Source organism: Chlamydotis macqueenii, chromosome 4 (genome assembly GCF_036417535.1).
Source record: "Chlamydotis macqueenii isolate bChlMac1 chromosome 4, bChlMac1.mat, whole genome shotgun sequence".
Lineage (NCBI taxonomy): Eukaryota > Metazoa > Chordata > Aves > Otidiformes > Otididae > Chlamydotis > Chlamydotis macqueenii.
Genome location: NC_141559.1, coordinates 74803710 through 74808435, shown reverse-complemented (window position 1 = coordinate 74808435; position 4726 = coordinate 74803710).

Here is a 4726-nt window from a genome sequence, read left to right as displayed (position 1 = left end):
CTTCCGCCTACCCCGCCGCCAGAGGGGCATGGCCGCTCCCCTTTAAGAGCTCGCAGGCCCCGCCTGCTGCCCTGCCCCGCCGCCTCTCCACGGCGGAAGCGGGGCCGGGGGGAATCCCGCTGCCAGCGCGGGAGCTGGCCCCGGGGGCGAGCTGGCCGGGGAACCCCGCCAAGGGGCGGGGTGGGGAGAGGGCAGCCGGGGGGCTACGCGGAGGGGTAGGGGGGAACGGGCTGAAACCTGGGGGCTGCTGAGGGGGAGCTGGGTCCGGGGAGGCCGAGGGCGCTCCAGGCCGAACCAGAGGGAGCGATGATCGGTCGGGAGAGAGGCCGCTGGGGAAGGGGGAGCGAGGGTCTTTGGAGGGGCTGGCGCCCGCGCTGCGAAAGCCCCGTAGCGCCTTGTCCCAGCAGGAGCGGCTGCAGGAATTTCCCGGCTCCGAGCGGGACTTTCCCTGCCGGCGGCGACCCCCGGGGTCCGGCCGCTTGCCCCGCTCCGCCTCCCCGGGAGGCCCCGGCGGTGGCCGGGCCGGTGCCTGCGTCCAGGGCCAGGACTGGAGCGGGGGCGCCTCCGGGCCGCAGCCCCCGGCCCGCACGCCGGGGTGGGCCTAGCGGGCCCTGGCTTTGGCTTTGCCGGTGCGAAGGAGCGGCCAGAAAATCCTGTAGATTGTTGGATCGGCATCGGGAAGGCTTTGGACCCAGGCGAAGCGGCACACCTCTCCTCCAAAGCCTTTGGAGCCTTTGAGGAGAAGCTCGCTGAGGAAGGCCCTCGAAGATACCAAAATCTTGCGGTCGTCAGAGTTCACATCATCAGCTGGTGTTTGTACCCTCGGGATTGCCCGTGGAGATGAGCAGGGTTGGTGAGAGCAGAACCAGCTGCCCGACACTGAGCAAACAGGGGCCTGCCGGCCGTCCCTGCGGTGGGGACTTTATGAGCAGCACAGCAACGGAAGGTGTTGGCCGACGATATAGGCACTGCAGAGCTTCCCCTGGCGTGGTGCTTGTCATGGGAGGGGAGTATTGTGGATTGATTTAGTTATATCCATCTTACCATACTGGTAGAACAGCTTGGGAAGAAAAAGCCTTAAACCAGTACAAAAATAAAGCCTAGGTTACATTTGCTTATTGTTTATAATAATAATAGAATCATGGAATAGTTTGGAACAGAGGGGACCTTTAAAGGTCATCTAGTCCAACCCCCTGCAAGGAGCAGGGACATCTCCCACCAGATGAGGTTGCTCAGAGCCCCATCCAGCCTGGCCTTGAATGTTTCCAGGGATAGGGCATCCACCACCTCTCTGGGCAACCTGGTCCAGTGTTCCACCACCCTCAGTGTAAAAAATTTCTTATTTTTATCTACTTTAAATCTACCCCCTTCTATTTTAAAACCATTACTCCTTGTCCTGTTACAACAATCCTGCTAAAAAGTTTGTCCCCATCTTTCCTGTAGGTCCCCTTTAGGTACTGGAAGGCCACTACAAGATCTCCCCAGAGTGGTCTCTTCTCTAGGCTGAACAGCTCTAACTCTCTCAGCCTGTCCTCATAGGAGAGGCGCTCTGATCATCTCATGGCCTCTGGACTCTCCTCAACACGTCCACGTCCTTCTTACTTGGATCTCCAGAGCTGAACACAGTACTGCAGGTGGTTTATTGTGTGTATCTGTATGTGTGTATATAATAACATACAATACAGAACTCTATATATGCACACAGCCTTACTACGCTAGGTTCAGCACAGTCATAGAAGATGTTTCTGGACGAAAAAGCACATTTGTCCAATTACAGAACAACTGAAAATCACCACATGCAAGTGGTAGAGGGGGCAAAAAGAGAAGACGCTAGTCAGTGTGATAGAGAGTGGCCTCCTGTGTTAGCACCTCAGCTACATGTAGGTGTCAGGGTAAAAAAACATTGCAATTAAGAATTTGCGTGGAAGAATTTACAGGAATCAGAACATGGTGAAAAGAGAAGACACTGAAATTCAGAGACGAGACACTCAGTTTCACTGGTGATGGATTGGAAGGCTTACGATACTGGTGTGTACGAAATGCAAGATACAATATTTCAGTCTTTCATGAAGACAATGGGTGTAAATTGAAACAAGAGAGGTTGCAATCAAATATAAGGAAAACTATTTCCCTGTAAGGATAATCAAACATCGGAAGTGGTTTGAGCAGGAGTTTGGGCTAGAAACCTCCTGAGGTCTCTCCCTGCATGAATTATCCTACAATTCAGTTCAGCTTTTTCAAGGTGGAAAGTTGTTATTTTGTCACCTCAATTATACTAGAAAGGGTTATCCAAAAGATTAGGAGTAATACATTCAAAATGGCCTGTTAGGTTAGCTATTTCTAAAAATATAACTTAATTTTATGTACATAGAAGATCCTGTGTGACAGAAAAGTGTAGAACACTTGCCTAAGATACAGGTCTGTGGGATATTTGCTATTTCATCTTATAAATAATGTGAATACCCCATGATTAAGGACAACAAAAAATCTGTGTGGAAGCTGAGGGAATATATTTTTTTTTTTTTTTTACTTGTACAGATTTATATCCTACAACCTTAAGACACTATTTTTGCTGTGAAGAATGTAAAGTTCCTGCTTTAAAATACTCATGCTTTATGGTTTTTGTATACGTTAGTAGGAAAAGTGAAAAAAACAACATAGACTTTTTTTTTTTATTTTCAGCATCATTGTGCTACAGTCAGAGCTAAGTGAAAAATTTGGAGCAAGATTGCTTTTGCTGACTGTCAAAATATTTTGTAGAAACATATGATGAAGCCCTAGTAATGGAGAAATCTGTTTGTTTCCCTGCTAGTTCAAATAGCAAACTGCAAGGAAACTCAGAAATCCCAAGTGTCTGCAGATGGGGCAGTGATGTCCTTAGACCAAACATCAGGGAATTTAGTTAGCTATCAAGCAGAACATTTCTAATGCAGTTACATTTCTAGATTTGTATCAGTATATTAAAATCAAGCATTGCATCAGATTACCGAAAACTTGGTGTTAATAGTGCTTTGGATAAAGCCAGCGCTCCCCTGAGGAAAACACCACTGACTTAAGGGAAATTTGACCTGCGTAAGTCTTGAGTAAGAAACTGATCCCATATGTTCTCGGGAATGCCCTTAGATGACTGTTTCTTTTTGTCAGTTCTGAAATACAGAGAAATTCCTGGGAATTCAGTAAGACAAGCTGGTGCCAAAGAATGAGTCACATCTTAAGACGTGTTTCTTAGTGTACCTGTCTTTTCCTGGATTTCCTCTCATGTGCTGCTCATCAGATTTGCTGATAAAACAGCTGCTCTGTGGAGTGTCCTTTTACAGTTTTAGACCATCAAATTAAGGCTTATTAAGTACAGTAATTCTGGTGAGCAAATAATTGCATTAATAGGCATGTTCTGCACTACTTTATGTCAGGAAAAAAAACTTTATTTTCTATACCTTACTGGTCTCAACTTGAAATACAAGGTGAAGTTGACTTTAACTCTTTCTTAGTATAGGAGGTAACAGGATATTAAAGCCACGTGAGAAAAAAAAATAACCTCAAATTAGATTTTTTTTTAAAAGAAATACTAACAAAGTTATTTTAAATTAGTAATTCTATGCGCATCACTACCAATTATTATAATGCCTGAGAAGTGTCATACAGTGTATGAACAAAAGTGATTAAATACTACCTAGAAAGAAAAAGGAAATGAAGCAGATGTTAGGAAACAAGGAAGAAGGAAAGCTGAACAGTATAGTTAGATTAGATTAAGTGTGCATAGACATAGGTATATTTTAAAAATAATTTTAAACCATGAGTTAATTGTAGAGTTAGTTAGAATAATTCCTCTGCGTGTAGTAGTGATAATCTCTATAACATTAGTGCAAATAATATAAGAATGAGTTTTTATATTTAAAAGTGTAATTCTGTGTGAACAAAACTATAAAACACTTGTGGGGGGGGGGGTGACTGTCATTTTCCAAATAGTGACATATGCTCGATTTGCAAACTGTATTTTTCACTTATGAACTCCAGACATTGTTCAGCCAATCAAGCTGTGTTCTTCCCCACTGCCTCAGGTCACTACTCATTGTCCTGGAAGGTAAGTCATGACCTAATGACACTCATTATTGTCTGCCTTGAGCTAATTTACCCAAGCAGAACTGATTAGAAATTGGTAAGTGATCCTCTTGCTGCTGTAGGCTGAAAAAAATCAATAGCAGTTCACACTTCCTTTGCTGTTGATTGTACAGTACAAAAGGGAAGAAAAACCCATAAGAGTTTATTTTCTCCGATGACGTCATCTGGTACACTCAGTGCTACAAAAGATGCCTGCATTAGAGCTCCTAGAATCTGATTTTCATGCAGAGCAAAGAGAATGTTTATGCTTCTGTGACTCATAGATTAACAATAATTATAAGCTGCAGCCATGTTTACACTTCTTACATGGGAAGGGGTAAACATCCTTTATATACAGTACTGTGTTGGATGTTCTGATAATTTAATGTTCTACATGTTTTACAGTTGGGATGGCAGACTCATTGAGAGGTTAGCGCAAGGGCACTCCGGATTCCTGAAACTGGATGAACTCGTTGCTATGACATACGTATGTAGCCATCTCTCTGAATTGAGGCTCTGGTTTGGATCACATCGTTCCTCTTTCAATCTTGTTTTCCATTTATACAGATAAAAATATTTAGTGTAGGGGTTTTTTTTTATTTCTAATGTAAGCTTTTCCCCACTTTTT